Source organism: Heterocephalus glaber, unplaced genomic scaffold (genome assembly GCF_053883595.1).
Source record: "Heterocephalus glaber isolate CG9 unplaced genomic scaffold, H.glaber_assembly_v1.0 deba00001481, whole genome shotgun sequence".
Taxonomy (NCBI): Eukaryota; Metazoa; Chordata; class Mammalia; order Rodentia; family Bathyergidae; genus Heterocephalus; species Heterocephalus glaber.
This window is the reverse complement of record NW_028258317.1, coordinates 46960703-46978756: the sequence shown is the minus strand read 5'-3', so window position 1 is coordinate 46978756 and position 18054 is coordinate 46960703. Positions and strand designations below refer to the sequence as shown.

Below are 18054 nucleotides of genomic sequence, written 5' to 3'. Positions count from 1 at the left end.
ATAAAATACATAGCTCATTGGCAGGCACTCTCCCCTTCTACATTCACAGGAGACATGGATTATGGATCACTGTATTGTTTTGTTTGCCCCTGAGCCCTTCTCAATAAGGTGCTCTTGGCAACTACAAGGAATCTAGTGGTGCCAGTTTGCCAAATTAAACTTATTTTGATTCCAAAAGGATCTGTCCACACTAGATCACTTTTTTTACAGTGGGTCCTGGGAAACAAAAAAGCACTACCTTCATGAGCAGTGAGACCAATGCGTCAGAGGCCCCAGTGAACAATCACAAAACAGACTTAGCCTCTAGATGGGATGATGGGGACATTATACTATCTCTCACTTTCACTCTAAGACGAAGTTTTTCATAGCCCCTAGATTTACAAAAGATAAAAGCCTAATCCTGGGAAAAGTCACAAAGGTTTTATGTATGCTTATATTTAAAAATTCACAGCTGTATTAGAGTCTGAGTTCCAATGATAGAAAGCATGAAGACAGAATAGTCCTCCTAAAAATGAGCTCTCTGGTATGTTCGATGTGCACTATACCATATGCTGTTCCTCTGCCACAGCCCTCATGAAACTCCCTATGGGAGAAGCCAAAGAAGCACTGATGGAGACCACAGGACACCATTTTCCACCACATGTGATGAAGTCAGTACTCATGATTCTAAAGCATTAAGGAAGACTCTTCCCTCCTTAGAGCAGCTGCCCCCCAAAGCGTAATGCCATGGGTGGCCAAGTGCCATGGTAATGCCACTTCTCCAAATGTATGATAGACCCCATTCAGTCTGCTTTCCATACAGACATGACAGTCATGGAAAGAAGCCAAGCTAAACACAGGAAATAAGGACTGAGTGCAAAGCAGCAGTGTTCAGATATCTTTAATTATACAGTTTTCATTTTTTCTTTATAATCCACTCAAAGTTTCAAGACAAATACTTTGAACTCAACTCCCAAATGACCCCATAAATCATTACAGAAAGGATATCAAGGAAAGAAAACTTTTTGTGAAGAACTGTTTTTCTTTTCTCATCTTAGGAAATCAAAGAACAAAATTTAAGTTTCAAGTCAAATGCTTGCTCACTATGCCCGCTGCAAAGTTTACCATGTGTGCCTATATTGAGGAGCTACAAATATAATTAGCATCTAGGTGTGATGGCACATGCCTATAATTCCAGCTACTCAGGAGGCTGAAGCTGGAGAATCACAAGTCTGAGCTGAGCGTGGACAGCTCAGGGCTTACTCCCTCTCCCTCTCTCTCTCTCTCTCTCTCTCTCTCTCTCTCTCTCTCTCTCTCTCTGTCTCTCTTCTCTCTCTCTTTCTCCCTGTCTCTCTCATAAAATTTGAAATGTTTAGTCTTTGACATTAAATACTATCCTGCCCTCCAGCAGTCCTAGGAGACACTCAATAGTACCAATCTAAATCAGGTTTTACTCTTGCCTTCCCTTCCACAACAATACCCATGAAGGGACAAGTGAGTGCAAATTAACCAAACCTCTACATTTTAAGTTTGTTTATGGAACAATAAGAAATACACCATTAGTAAGATTCTTTTTTACACTGGAAAAATTCCAATGCCCCTTGTGTTGTGTCCATGTAGAACTTGAGTGCTTTACCAGTCAGCCTGAGCAAGAGTCATTGAAAGTTTCTGTGCTTTCCCAGATAAAATTAGCCATCTATTCTCCCTTCATTGATAAAATATTGTTTTCTGAGCCTTCTGAACCCTAAAGAAAGTACTTACTCAGCACCCACCAAAAAAAGGGCAAAGAAATATGTCACATTGGCAATTTTTTAAAAATGAAGAATTGTTCAACATGACTGGAAATGAGTCACTAAGACCATGGTCCAACTGACAAGTGTCTGCAGATTTCCAGACTGTCCCCATTTCCAGGTTTTTAAAAATAAGGGAGTCATTTTTGGCAGCAAGATCATAGACAAGCAGGAATTCTCATCAAAGATGTGAATAAAAACATGTAAGTACTTAGCATTGCATTGTACCATTAAAAAGGTGAGTATGAAAGAAGAAAAAATAACTTGAAGTACTGAGAACTTAATTAGATACCAGGCATTCATACCTGTCTGTCTTGCGCTGAATATCTGATTTTTTTATAAAATGAAATTGTTTTAAATAGTATTAGGTTGAAAGTAAAATTAACAACAAAATGTACTTTAATTTTACTACGAAAAAGCAGCAACTGGAAAATAAAGCGATTAATACCATAAAAAAAAACCAATGGCAAGAAAAACCAGGGCAATGGCCTATGAGCTGAACAAAACCAGACTCAAGACAGAAAAGAAAAAAAGTAAAAATGTTCCTTAAAATTCCAGTTTTCACATTAGTTACGCTAAAGAATTTTTCAAGCATTAGATACCAGAATGTAAAAACCAATTTTGTTTGTTCATATTATACTTTCGTATATTTTCGGCTAATCTATATGATCAGCACAGAATTCTAAATTCACTTGGTAACAAAAAGCAGTTATCAGCTGGGCTTACACCTGTAATCCCAGCACTCTGGAGGCTGAGACAGGAGGATCACCCAGGGTTTGAGGTTAGCCTGGGCTACATAATGCATTCAAGGCCAGACTTAACTTCTCTGTTTTTTTCATCCACAAAAGGCTGAGAAGTGGGAAATAATCACTATGGTCTCTCGACATTTTGTTAATCCAGATAATTGGGATGAGGAAGATTATTAAAATGTCCATTTACTATAATCAAGAAAATAAATATGTGGCTTTTATACCTATGGCACTTAAATCTAGGGGGACTGAGTAGACACAGAAGTAAAAAATAAAACACCTCTACCAATCCTAACCAATTAAGAGCATGTAAGAAGGCTCTCCCACCTGCAATGTGCAGAATGACATCAACCAGGAACAATGAACTGAGGATTAAACTTAAACTTTGCAAAGTAAGTAAAATCACAAATAATCAGTATCAAAAATGTAACTGGTAAAATTCAACTGGAAGATACTCACTCTATTTAAAAACTTGACTGAATTTCCGGCATTTTTTAAATCTGTCTTCTGCCCAACTGCTCTACCCTAGGCTACCAAAAAAATGAAAAAAGAAAAAAGGAGCAACCAGAAGTATAATAAATTTAGAATATTTTGAATCTGACATTGACATGTTTAGATTTTTATACTCCACTGGTTGACACAATGAAAATGTTCATTCTGCTAATAAGTCAACATAAGAGTTAATAAATCTCTACTTCTGACCACTTTCAAACTCTTAAAACACTCCTGTAAATCAGGTCAGAGAGGAAATGACTTAACTCCCTAAGGAAACAAAGGCACAAAACCATTTAATAATTCCACTAGTTTTCTGGAAAAGCAAGACTTTAATCAAAATATCACATCATGACTCTACCTTCTACCCAAGGCTCTAGGCACTGCTCCTCTTGGATTAAGAGATTAAACAAATAAAAGCAATGTTAATCATCCATTCAAGAAAATTCCAAAAATACAAGTTCTATAATGCCTATTTACAGCCAAAGGCCCTTTCTTAGTAAATATCATTAATAGGCTCATCTAGAGTCATAATTCATCTGATGAGCCAGTTAATTATTAATTTTCATACATCATTTCATTTCCTTAGGCTACATTTACCGTTTGTTATATTTTCCATTCCTTATGCCGCAAGTATTTCTTCCTCTTCACAGAAAACCTGATAATGAGGCTCAAAACACTGGTCAGCAAACTGCTCCATATATACATACTTGTATGTGTGCAGTCCATCTAAATAGAGTTCTTATTGATTCTTTTCATTTTTTTCCTTTGGGTTAATGACTGTATAATTTCATTAACACTGCCTTTTCAATTCCTCTGCCTTGATCGTTAATAGGTCCTTGCTATTCCCCCTCACTTCTCTTGTCACAGCTTTTGTAGCCAGAATATAGAAATGAAAAACGTACTGATAGATAATGTTATTCTCATGCACGGCTGCAGTGGGAAGCACATTCGGCATTCAATCAAGAACAGATAGAGCCGAATGTTCTTAGATCCCAAGAGTTCATTTTAATAAGCAGAATGTACCTTGTCCTAACACAGGTGACTGACTCCTCAGAAAAGATTGTATAAACAAAAACCAATCATGTAAGTCATTTTATTGGCAACAATATAAACACAGCTATATTAGATGTCACCAATAAATCAAAATTATTCTTGTCTGCAATTTTAACAAGAGGAAAGTGCAAACATGTGCCAGTGAAGGTGGAGGATATTATGGAGGAAATGTATTGGATGTGTATAATATTTCTCTAAATTGAAACTGGAGGGTCCTATATTATGAAAAAGCAACCCACAACAAGGTACAGTTGATCACTTCTGTAGGTTCACAGCTTTATCCAGCAAAACTGACAAATGCAAAAATTAAAACAGAACTTACACAAAAACAAGCTAATTCCTCAATATTGAAATGTGAAGAAGAAACTTCAGGAGATTACATCTAATAACTAGCATGTGCAGACCTATTCACGGAAGTATTCCCAAGGCTTAATATTGGTAATTGGAAATATATTAATGTATTCATTCTGAACACTAAGCAATACAATCACCAATAAGATGAAATCAAAGAGGTTCATTCGGAGTTACACTAATTAAAAATAAGTAGACAAATTAAGTCTTTCCTCCATAAATTCCAGACCATCTTTCCAAACCACTCAGAAGACACAATATAATGAACACTATGGATCCCATGTAATGGAAAGCCTGACTTGCATTTACCTGTGGACTTAAACCCTTAATTAGATATAGACACATTTAAACTATTTTTTTATTTCTATATTTTATAAAATTTACTCATAATAAAAGATCCTTTCTTGGGGTTATGAAAATAATGGGTGATGCCATTTTAAATCTACATTATGGCTATGGTATTCAAAATATAGTAAATATGGATAGGACATAAAAGAAAGGAAGAGGAAGGGAAAGGCAAAGGGAAGGGAATGGGAAAAAAGGGAATAATTAAATCTAGTTCAGGAATTCATTCCCTCTTAGTCAATCCCAAATTAAAAATCAGAAGCAGCGCTCAGAACTTCCACACAATATCAGTCAGTGACTACAGATTGCTGGAGGAGATTCAGAACCCTCAGGAAAATATTGCTGAAGGGCAATATTAAAGTTCAATAACTTGTCTTAGAATCTGCTTTCTACACTTAGGTGCATCCTGTCCTCTCATTTCCTTGTAGCTTACTAAATGTCACTGGTTTTAGTAGAAATTACTTAAAGTGTTTCATTTACTCTGCCTCGGTCATTAACTCATCAATGAGGACAGAAAGATCTACAAAACTGTGGCCCTACCAAAAATGACAAAGGAAGCAGGGGAGGGTATAACTAGGGATTTCTTTGGTGATCCAAAAGAAATCATGCAAAATGAGTGAACAGGGGTCCCGGGATTTAGCTCAGTGGTTCCAGTGCCTGCCGTGCAAGCATAGGGTCCTGAGTTCGATCCCTGGTACCAAAAAAAAGAGTGAATATGGAACTAAAATTTTTATTGTTAGTATATGTTTGTGACATATAATAAAGACATTTGTCTTGGGGAATTGATACATACACATACCACATCTTGATCATTTTTATTCCCTTCCCACCTTCCCTATCAACCCTTCTCCAAATCCCCTTCCCATCTCCACAAAGTCTTTCTCCCCCGTTTCCTACTTTTATTTTGCTCTTCATTTATATTTTGGGTTTCTCATAAAAGAGAAACTATGGGATATTTATCCTTCTGTGTTTGACTAATTTCACTTAGCAGATATTCTCAAAATCTATCCATTTCCTACAAATGACTCAAATTTATCCTTCTTTAAGGCTGAGTAGTACTCTGTTGAAGACAAACAGGTAAGTTCAGAAAGGAAATATGCCTTGGCCAAGTCTAGGTATGAAAATGCTGTTAAGTTCCCAGACCTGTGTTTAAAAAAGTATTCTTTCTAAAACAATGTTTTCCAGCTGGATTGTAATATGTGTATTGGTGATCCATGAAATTACTCAACAGGGAAAAGTATTAATGAAAAAGAACAAACCAAAAGAAAATAAAAGCTACCACAGTACATAAAATGTGTTAATTGTCAAGTGTCATTTTGTAAGTTACTTGTGGGTGTACACATTTGTATGTAAATACTGTGTCCTGGATAAAGATAAAAAGTGTTTTATGGTGGATCATAGTGAAAAGAGAATAAAAGCCACTGTTATAAAAGCATTTGGACTATTAACCTATACAGTACCTACAAAGAAGAGGTGAGGGTATAGACAGAGTTAAAGTAAAATAAACACGAAAATACAATTGTGATAAAGAAAAGATCTAAGATAAGCTTGACATTTAGCTTTATAAATAAATAAAAGTCCTGCAAGCACAAGGGTTAGGGTTTGATCCCTGGTACGAAAATAAATAAATAAGAGCTAAATAATAATACAAAGTCACATTCCTACTGGTGCTGGTACTGTGCTTTTACTCAGTAAATATCAATTGATCGGTTGTGTTTTAATAATAATTCATAAGCTAAGAAGATCAACATCAAAATGCCTGACAATTCTGTCACGAAGAAGACAGAAAACCCTGCCCTAGAATAAAACCCTGATCTTAAAATGCAAGAGGGGAAAAGTTGAAAGTAACACATCATTGTCTTTGAGAAAGTAGGTTTTCAAAATGTGTTCTTAATGTGAGTTAACCATTAGATTCTGAGACCAGGATTTGAAATGGAAAAATGAACACATTCCCTATGATGTCACCACTGAATTAATTACCTGAATTACAGAGAGCAAGCACCACATGGCCATGGTTTGAACACACAGTTTCTTCAAAACTATAAAAGCAAAAAAACTGGATGGAGAGTTTTCTTAAAATAAATAAATAAATAAAAAGCCCATTCTCACACAAAGAAGTATGCATAGGGTGGTAAAATATGGCAAAATGAAAAGAGTTGTCATTTATAATCTACTACTTAGTCCATATGAATAGCTATTTTCAATGTAAAAACCATAATTCTCTCAAAGGGTAAAACATCTATCTGTGGAAGATTCTAGAAATAAAAATTTATCACAACTTAGCCAATATTCAAGCATATTAAAGCATCCTTATTACACATATAACTGAGAGATTTTTTTCTTTCAGTGTTATTGCTTAAAAGTGACCAATGTCACTATTTTTAGCTGTTGGTAGAGACAGAAGTTTTATACAAGTTAAATTATGTTCACTGACATCAGTGTAAAAGTATGAATGTCCACAACAATGACTAGGCCCTTAACCAACATGACAACATATTTATTAAAAAAATTTAAACCTCTATGAATGACTCAGCCAAGTTACAGACAGAAGTGGAATTTATTGGTCATGCTAAAAAGGTTGGGAAAATATTAATCCATTTCTTCACATACAAGAATAACAAAAATTTGTACATAGCCCTGGCATCTGGCTGGTTTTCTGTGTACAGTATTCAGCAGCCCTAGAAATGAAACTTCACAGATCTGGCTCAGAACTGCAGAAACCACTGATACTCAGAAAGTCTGATTTCTCTATCAAGGACTGGGTGAGATCTTACCCTGTGACCCTATCTGCTCATCTATAGTTCAGCAAGGCTTGCTGCCCCTGAAGGAATGTGCAGCCCTTCACACTCTTGGCCTACAAGAATTACCCCATCAACTTTGTTCATCTCAAGTCTGCCCTCAGCTAATACTGAGATCATTCGTGATTCAGGCTTTACAGACAAATCCCCTGATTTTCTTCCCAAAGCAGAGCGTGACTGGATCCTTGCTTCTGTTCATCCTATACACCACACCACCTTAAGCTCTACCACAATAGTCTGACCCCTCTTTCCTCCTTTTGTCCTTTTTCCCAAAAATCCAGATCCTACTCTTCCTCCAGGGCCTCCCCCAAATATCCAAGTTAGGGCCTCCCTGATCCTTTCTAGCCTCCAAGTTTCTGATCTATAAAATGAGAGTTGTTACAATGTTGTGTAACACTACTGTATTTATAATATTACATGTTAGTAAATGTGAAAATATGCCCCATGTCCAGCACAGTGCCTGGGATGTAAAATTAGCCTATAAATGTTAAATATTTCACTTTAAACACCTCTCTCTTAATATTCATGCCTGTCTACATTCCATTATAGTTATTTGCCTATGTTTCATCTCCCTGTCTAAACTGTAATTTCATTAAGTTTGTGGGTTATGTCTAATTTACCTTGGAACTTTCCCCAGCCCTTACATTTACATAGATGGTTTTATACTATACCTATATACTTATATTTTCCACACTACTTCATCACACATATTTTAACACTACATAATATTTATATATATTGATTCTATTCACATTATTCATATTAACCAATCACACTGAAAAGTAAACTGTAAGTGAAATATATAATTATATCCTACATTTATCATTTATTGCTTGAATAAAAATAGTATAAAATGTGACCATACAATCGTAAGTCCCATGCTGTGGACTATGGAACCAATTTAATTTCAGCTGCATGTTTCCCAATCCATTCCTCATCTGGTCCATTCTCTAATAGGAAAAAGTAGCACAGAAATTCTATTGTACTCTTCTAGGAAGGTATTTCTTTCTTACCTTTATCTTGGCATGCTGGTAAACAATGAGAAATCCTAGCTAAAAGCTGCAAAACAAATAGGTCTGTACTGAGACAAAGCTCCTGCTAACGGGGCATTGTTGGCCCCAGTAGGGACTACCAAGTGCATTCTGGGCTATCCTGCTGGGAGAAGCCCCTCAGTGTTTTCCTCCTCACCTATACTGGGAAGACATAATAAATGTAGCTCCTGTTTCAGTAGTGTTTTTCCTTAATTGTATCATATTAAGTAACGCCTAATCAATTTCTGAGAGTCAAAATATTCCCATTACCTTTAAAGGAGAATCCAAATTATTTAACCCACTAAATGGTTGTGTTGAGGTCCTAGAGTACATATTGGATTATTCCACTTACATATTTTAAAGAAACAGGCAAAATTAACATACTTGTTAGATGGGAAGGCAGTAATTACTTTAGGAGGAGGCAGTCCCTGGAACGGTAAGAGTAAGAGATGTTTCTGTTTCTTAGACCAAATGCTATTTAGCCCTATGTGTTCAGTTCATGAGAAATTAAGTTTAAGACAGTAATGCTTTTCTATATACATATTTTATCTCAATCCAAACAATTGGTTTTGGGTCAAATCTGCCTGAAGAAGAAAGTGAATTAAACTTGGAACCTGACCATCTTGTAATCCAACTATTTGTTGTTATTTTAAAAGTTGTGTTAAAGTTTTGTTAAGGGCACCATGTTTTCTTGCCCAGATTCTCCATGTGCCTTTTTTTCCTTCAGTCCTGATTAAGTCTATAAACCAACAATACTTTAAATGTTAATGAGTTAAACTGCACCATGGCACATACCTATAATCCCAGTATCCTGAGAGGCTGAAGCAGGAGGATTACAAGTGTGAGCCCAGGCTGGGCAACTCAGTGGAAGTTTGTTTCAAAATAAAAAAATAAGAGAGCTGGGGATGTAGCTTAGCGTGAAAGCCTTGGGTTCAATCTCCAGTACCACACACATACACAGAGAAGGGAAAAAAAAGTTAAAGGAGTTAAGCCCTGAATTTCTACCTTATTTATGATATAACATTCTCTCAGAAAATAATTACAAAAACACAGGAAATGACTTCTCTAGGGATGAAAGTGTGCCTGGGATGCCGCTTCCTTAGTTATCTTCTTCAAAAGTACTCCTATAATCTGGGAGAATTGCAACATAACAGTCCAACCCCAAAGATCAATAACGACAATATGAGAGGAATGATGTAGACAGAATTCCTCAGGCTTAATTTACTAGCAGAAAATACAGACCAAAAAGAAAAAAAAAAAAAAGACTACCAAAAAAACTCTTTCTCCTGAAATAGAGGAAAGACCACTTTCCTCCATATAGATGAGAGCAGGGCTGATACATAACATGTATTTGATTTTATTGAACCACTCCCATCCCGTCTATTTTGGCCCTACAGGAGTTTCACCCACTAGGTAGAACCTAGAATCCATCCAAAAAGAAAAAAGTATGCCCTATTTGAAATACGGATCACTTCCAAGCAAACCAGCCAACCCCCAGTACTCAACCCATACTAATACGACTACTAATAAGGAATCTAAGTAGAATCAGGATATCAGAGAAAAGATGCTCACCTAAAACTGGCCTAGGGTGACCCAAGGTGAGGATTTACCACAGCAGCCAGCCATCAGATCTGACTACTCATACTTAGTGATTAGTCCTCCAAGCAAGAAAAGAAACTGGCAACTACCACAGGTATTTTGGAAATAGTGGAAAAGAAATATTCTTCCTTTCAAAGGTAACAGAGCTGGTTGGGCTGCAAAGACAAGTAAAAATATATGAAAACTATAGTACACTCAAGGATAGTTTAATTTCAACACATTCTCAATTGCAAGAGAGAGCACATAATATACTTGTCTCTAGATGGCTTCAAAGTTTCAGGGAATAATCTTTATTGTTTTTCTACAAACTTTAGCAGGTTGCACCTGCTTTGCATCTCACTGTAAGCAAACTTGGAGGAAGATTTAAACCAACACAATGTTGTAGCAAGAAAGTAGTTTAAAAAGTGGGAACCGATATGTAGGAATATAGGAGGAAAGGACACCCAGCTACCTTTAAAGGCAGAAATCATGACTCATCAAAGCGTTCAGGGGCACAGAAGAGACTTTGCATTTGTCTTGAGTTCACTCTCAGGGCAAGAAATGCTGTCTGAACTGGGTACTGGAAAGCATAAGTGTTTGTCCCGGTTCTGCAACGACTGGAAGCCTGGAAGCGAGGTCTTAGGCAAAATCCCTAAAGTCTCTGGGTCTCAGATTTCTCATTTTAGGTGATCTCCAAGTCTCCTCCAGCCTCACCAATCTACTCAGGTATAGGGAGATGAGACAGGAGGGGAACCGGTCCACCGAGGGAGCTGCAGAACCTCCCTCTCCTTCCCACTCCATGGTCCAGGGCCCCAACTTTAAAGAGATGCTGCTGTCCTGAAAGAAAGAGGGCTCTGGTGAATTGGGAAGAAGGCGCACGGGCCCTTCTGTTGGTCCCTACCAACTTAGCTCTCTGCGAGTCCAGAAGTAACCCCCTAACCTGGGCCCTGATTTAAATGTTTCAGTGATAGGGGCCAAGTCCACGCCAAGGAAACCAAGCCAGATGTTGAGGCTCCCTAGGTAGCAGAGCCTGGGGGAGCCAGGAGAGGTGATGGAGGCCCGCTGGGCGGGAGAGAGATGCACAGGGCAGAGCGGGAGGAGGGCAGCCCTCTGAGGTTCCTTACCTCGTAGGTTGGCCCGAGGGGGTCTAGGCCCTGGCCCCGGGGCTCCCACGCAGCGAGCGAGGGGCGGGCCCGGAGGCGGAGGCGGCCGGGCCGCTAGAGTGCGCGCCACTGCGACCCCGTCACTCCCCATCGCCTCCGCCCCTACCCCTCAGCCCTGTCCGCAGAAACAGCAAAACAAAACAAACTCGTGCCGGCTTCCTGTTGTGCAACCGAGTCCTGAGTACGTCGGAGGCTTAAAGGGCGCCGCCACAGGAAGCCCGGGCCTCGGGGACCCGCGCGCGCGCCCGACCGGGCAGGAGTCTGAAGCCCAGGGAGCCACAGCCTGGCTCCCGCAGCCCTGGGGTGCAGTGTCCCGCACGCCGGCCCCAGCCCCGGCGGTGCAAGTGGCTCGCCGGCCGTGTCCTTTCGCTTCCAACCTCCCAAACTCCCCTAGCAGGTCTGAGGACCGGACTTCGGGGCCAGGAACCTTCCCCAAAGTTTCTCCCTCCAGGTACCTAACTGAATCACCCATAGGATGACAAATCTGCCAAGGCCAAGATTTCCAGACACATGGGTGACTTCCTCGTCCTCGAGGTGACTTGTCAGCTCCAGTGAGTAACTTGGAACCGTCCCTCGGGCAAGGTGTGTGTCCAGGAGAGAGCGGCAGCTCACTCACGCTTTCCAGAATGCGGCTCCGACAGACTTCAAAATACACACAGGGTCATTTATAGAGACTGGAGCCTTGCGCGGGACAAAGTCCCGGAGACTGAGACATTTTCCAAACAGTCCTGACATTTTGTCGGGACGCATAAAAATGTAAACGCGAGGTGACGAACCGGCTGGGAGCGCTGGTGTCTGAATGCGTCCGTGGCGTGGGAGGTGAGAGTTTGACCTAGCAGCTGCGGGTCGCCAGGCCTGCCCCGCGACTGTACAGTCCCCCAAACTCCAGGACCCCCGAAACAGTGGGGGGGCACCCGCCTGGGTGAGGCTCAGGGGTGGAAAAAGCCTTCGTGGGGACACACACACGTGGAACTTGAAAAGGCAACTACAGCCCGTGTGAGCGCGGAAGACCTCAGGTCACCCCATCAGTTCCCACTTTGCCAGTTTCCCTCAAGTAGGGACTCGGGGTGGCGTGCACCGTGCCCCGACTTTGTAGCCTTCTAGAACCTGCAGTTTAAAAGAAAAAACAAGAACTCTTCCCAAAGAGCGAAACTTTAACGCCGTGTTGATTCCCTTTCTATCGCCTCCACTCAGGGCTCTAGAACTGACAAGAACCCAGTCTGATTCCTTTCTGGGGGTTGCTGGAGACCTCAATAAGCGGAGGTCTCGGAAACATCTCTGAATCTGCGGGTGGGGTGCGCGGAGCCTTAAACCTGCCCGGACGCCAGCGGCTCTCGCGGAAAACTATTTCTAATCCCTACTAGTTTGCGTCCCGAGCTTTAACTCCCCCACACTCTCACACTCGCGAGCGCTTCTCCTCTCTCCGTCTCCCGCCTGCGAACAAAGTTCCTATGGCACCTACTTACCAGGTAACCGGGATCTCCACAACACAGCTCGGCGTGCGCGTCCCTTCCTCGGGCCAGCCGGTGCGCTGACAGCGGGCGGCCGGCGCTGGCGCGGAGCGACTCGAGTCCCTGGCCCCTCAGCGCGCCCCGCGGGCTCTGCCTCCTTCAGAAATGAAAACTCGCGTCCAAGCCGGAGGCCGGAGCGCGGAAACCCGGCCCAAGCGCCGAGGGTGCGCGCGCGTCTGGGAGGGCAGCGGCGGCAGGGGGAGGAGGCGGGGGTGGGGGGGCGGCCAGACCCTGGGCATCAGCTCATCCTCCCCGCTGCACACGGTCACGCGCGGATAGTGTTCCTCAGAAAGTTGACTTGCTACTTTGTGCCCCGCCTGCGCCGCTCATCCTCGCCCTGGGGCAGGGGATGCGTCCGGGGCCGCCGGAGGTGCCGGCTAATTGCTCCCGGCGGGTGCGGTCGGGGAGCACCGGGGCGAGCCTGGACGGCGGCCAGCTGTGGCCCGGGGTGCGGGGGGCGCGGCGGTGGCGACCCCGGGCGCCGGTGTCCGTGCGCGCCGCGCTCTGGGCTGCCCAGGCGGCGCAGTGTGGACGCGGTTGCTGAGAGGGGAAAGGAGAGAGGGAGGGCGGCTGCCGGGAGCGCAGCGTGTCTGTGTGCGCGCCGCCGGGACCGGCCTGCAGCCAGCTGCTTCCTGAGTGTGAGCGCCGGAGGGGGAGGGGAGGGGGCTGGGGGCGGGCTCGCTGGTCACTGGCTGGCCAATTCGCAGGCCTAGCCTGGATCTCCCTCTGCACACGTTCACACACACAGGCGCGCGCGCGCACACACACACACACACACACACACACACTGTGCGTGCTCCAAGGAGTCCTAGAACTCCAGCACAGGGTAATAGGGAGGCACTTCACCTTCTCCCTGGCCTTATTTGTTTCACTTTTTTTTAACATGAAAAAGCATCACCTTTTTTTTACAGGATTTGATGTCAGATTAGAAAGAAAAAATATATCCAGTAGTAAAAGGCAGGAAGTAGAACGTGAAAAATGAAAAAAAAAAAAAAAAGCACGAGATTGGGGTGCACACCACAAACTTTGAACTGGATGACTGAAGCAGAAAGTTGCTGTTGGCATCTTTTCAAGGTGTAGACCTGGAACAGAAGGTGACAGAAGTGTAGCTAGGGTACAAAGCTGAATACAGGCTCTATTGCTAATTGTAGGCCCCTACCCTGCATGATGCATCTGCATAGAGGAGCTTTCTCCTTCAGAATTCAGTCCCTTCATACCTTGCCTAAGCTGTGCCCCTGTGCCTTACTGTTTGGCGTGATTAGATCCCTCAAAATCCCTGCTTTTAGTGGATCCTCACATGTATTCCCATAGAGGCAAGGACTTCCATCTTGGAATCAATGTATGTAATGCACACATATCTTCAGTTAGGTCTTTCTGCAGTGAGATACTATCCACCTTTGCGAATGAAAGTATCACAGACATGTAGAATTACACCAGTTCTTAGAGTGTAATCTGCTCTCACTCAAGGAGAGATTTGTGTTGAAGTTATAAATGCTATAATCAAGATGATAGAAAATGACTTACTCCAGAAAGCCAAAACAAAAAGAGTCGGTTTTCCCATATCTTAGTTCAGCAAGAACATTACTAGACTTGGTCTTTTTTTTTTTTTCTTTCTTTCTTTCTTCCTTTTTTGGTACCAGGGATCAAACTCGGGTCCTTGCGCTTGCAAGGCAGCTGGCTGAACCACTGAGCTAAACCCCCAGCCCTAGACTTGGTCTTTATCCCTGATAGTGATATCACCAAAAGAAGTCTCATTTTCGTGATACTTTTTCTTTTATCTTATGATCCTCTTTTCTTTTTCCTTTTCCTTAGGACACAAATTCATCAGAAGTGGAGGGAAAAAATAATAAGTACTTATGATATGTCATTCTACAATTTTCCAATTTCTTCCTCTCCACTTCCCTTTTAATAGAAATAACCAAGACCAGGATGCCAGTAGCTGAGTTCTACCACATTTAAGAAAAAGAAAATACTCATAAAATGAAGCATGCAGCAACATCACAAAAACAAAGAAACCAAGTGGTGGAAATTGCCATGACTATTCCATTGTGGCTAGTTATTGCAACATGCTTGACATTCACATAAAAACTCATTAACTCCAGCGTTCAGGAACAGAGGAAGATGGGAACCTTCCACGCATCATGGTAAATTCTGTTCATCAAACTCTTGAGCTATACAACTGCTCCCCAGGAACAATACAAGTCTGGGTAGAAACTGGAAAAAAAACACTATCCAATGACACCCCCCCCAATAATTTCAAATACAATGTTTTTGAATGGTATCCTAAGGGTTTGCAGACACTTCCAGAACTTCCTATTTGGTGGGAATAGTAGAGCTCACAGAGAAAAAAACACAGAATTACACCCTACTTTAATCAGTGCCGGGTGGGAATAAAGTATTGGGAAAATTAGGAGTCATCAACCAGGAGATCCCCAAAATTCTCTTAATGTACATAAACCCAAGGGTGGGAATGGTCTTTATTTATGTAACACTTTTATGAACATATAAAATTATGAGGTCATTTACCATAAAACAGGTACAGTTCTTTGGTTGGATATTTTTTCTTTTTTGGCCAAGAACATGTGTCTGTCATGTAGTTATATTCCATGAGAATAATAAAAATGCAATGCTACCAATACAACCCTAGAGTGACTCAGAATGAGATCTATACCTCTTCTGGGTGAATTGGTCAGCAGGGAATTGGGAGGTGGTAATGAGAGACAGTGGGAAAGGAAGTAAAATCTTTCAGAAATTAGATTCTCCACTCCTCCCCATGAGAGATCCATCATGTTTAGGACCCAAGCTCTGGGAGTCTTTCAGCCAGATAGGTGGGAACTACAGCCCAGTCAGTGTCTTTCCTCTCTAGAGACGTATGTTGTATGTGCCTTAACTGCTGACTCCGGGCAGCTGACTCAGCAGACAGGGCCCTGTGGCCAGCTCATGTCCAGTTCTCATTCATTTGAGAAAAATTCAGGGAGTACATACTACTCTGCCCAGAGACTGAGATGAAAGGAATTTATACTTGTATGCATCATACAGGAGAGAAGGTTACACAAAGCCTTTTTCCCAGTGCCTGGATTATAGCAACCCATCAAGGAATGGGGGCTCTTTGCATATATATCTCATCTTTCTTCAAAGTATTGTATGGTCATTAGTAATCTTCTATTTAGAAGCAAGGATGTTGAAGTATAGTAAACAATTAAAGAAAGACAGGGCCAAGTTTGCCAATTTGGAAGGCCCAAGTTCTTTCAACATTGCTGTCCTACAAAATAACTATGTTTGCTTTGAATATGTGCAAAGCATATTGCAGATGTGTAAAGTGCAAGGCAGCTTGTAATCAATGTTAGGTGAACACAATTAAGTATGCAGGGAGGGTGGAGGAGGCAGCAATAATTTTCCTACCATGTAGCATGCAGTAGCCTGGTTGTTTAGGCTGGTCCCCAAACAATAAGTAGAGAACTGATAAGCAAAGCAGACAAACCCTTGTGCAGGGATCAGCATCAGAAAGGACACAAAAGGCATAGATCCTGTGTAGCTGTTCACACAAAGCTATGGTCAAAACAGAAAAATTCAGGACCTCATAGCTACAGCAATAGAACACTCCCAGAAGGAACACCCTAACTGCAAAACTTCAGAAGTGTTACTTGTGTCAATCTGAGTAATCTCACAGCAAAACATTTACAAATGTGCAAAGAACTGTGATCAGATTCCTACTGTTGTAGAGTGTCTATAGAGAGAAATAAATTTGACCCCCCAAATACAGATAAGTTGAGCTAACAGCACTAGTGATAGTATCCCTATTAGAACACACACTCACACACCAGATGGCAGTAGTCCAGCTAGGTGGAAATGCAGTGGAAAAAGTCAGTGTTTGCCAAATTAAAGAGGAGAACTAAATGTGTCAGATGGAAAATTTCCATTTTACCTTCCTGAGCAAGTAATACCAATAGTGGAATGCATCAAATTTCACATTATGTTATCAGTGTTTAATACCCTAATAAAGTATTAGTTGCTCTTTCTACTAATTTGCTACAAGTATGATCAGCCCAGGCTTTCCTGTTCATCCATTAGTGATGCAAGTTTTAAAAATTCTTATTTGTACCTATTATACTCACAGCATCATATCCCTTTTCCCTCCTAAGGCCGAAACTAAATCAGAGTTTAAAACATATCACTCTAAATGCAACTGACCAAAATGTGAAATATTTTACTCCATACACTGTGTCTCAGTCTCTTCTGACTGTAAATTTTTTTCTCCTCATTTGGTATGAACCTAAAAACAATCTAAAATTCTACAAGGGTCAATTGTAGTAATAGTAGTAGTAGTAGTAGTGGTGGTGGTGGTGCTGGTGGTGGTGGTGGTATCATTATTATTATTTTGCAGTATTGGGGAGTGAACCCAGAGCCTTTGAACTGAGATATATCCCCGGCCCTTTTCATTTTGAGACAGGGTCTTGCTAAGTCCCTGAATTTCAGTCCCCAGTCGGCTGGCTCCAAGGTACAAACAGCGTGGTAGAAGAGCATGGTGGGGCAAAGCTGCTTAGCTCCTGAGAGCCAGGAGCAACAGGACCAGACAAGGGACAGTGTGTAATCCCCAAGCCCAAGACTCCATGACCTACCCAGGCACACTCAGGAACATGCTCTACTAATCTGCAAGGAGCTCCTTCATCCAATGAGGTTGACATATCAGGATTAAAGGTCACAAACCGTAAAGAGCTTATCTAAATAAAATGCATCTGTGTATGTATATAATATTCCACAGGCAACCAGTTATTCTTTTACACTTAACATCCATACTGTCCACTTCCATATGGCGTTGTAAAATTGATTATCTGGTCAAGATGCTGAATTATCCATAACTATCCTCTGTAAATGTCTTCTAAGGGCTGTAACTTACTTTTCTTCGTAAGCCTTTCATGGTCTACCAGTAGTACTGGCACAAGTAAATAATTAATGCTAATTGAATGGATTTATTAATGAGGAAGTTAAAGAATAGTTTCCCTACCTTCAGAGATGGTGAATAGCACTAGCAACTTGTGTGTGTGTGTGAGCATCTGAATTCTTTAAAAGAGTATAAATATCTACTCCTCTTTCTGTATTCCCAAGCTCTTCATTTTTGTTTGTTTGGTTTTTTCCTTGATGAAGAGAATTCAGAGTTTCTATGCAATGCTTAGAGTTTGAGGAGAAATTCCTCCCACCCTGCCCCAGTCT

The 18054-nt window shown here is 41.5% G+C and overlaps 1 protein-coding gene across 2 annotated transcripts in view; it reads right to left on the bottom strand.

Moving 5' to 3' along the window:
- The window catches only part of Glis3 (GLIS family zinc finger 3), a 466502-nt gene extending 453076 nt beyond the window's left edge, over positions 1–13426 (bottom strand). Inside the window, exon 1 of one of the 2 annotated variants that reach the window (XM_087184003.1) lies at positions 12799–13426. The gene's annotated coding sequence lies outside the window, so the exon portion shown is untranslated. The remainder of the gene's footprint in view (positions 1–12798) is intronic. The other variant, XM_004838230.4, reaches the window with a different exon arrangement.
- Positions 13427–18054: the final 4628 nt, after the last annotated feature.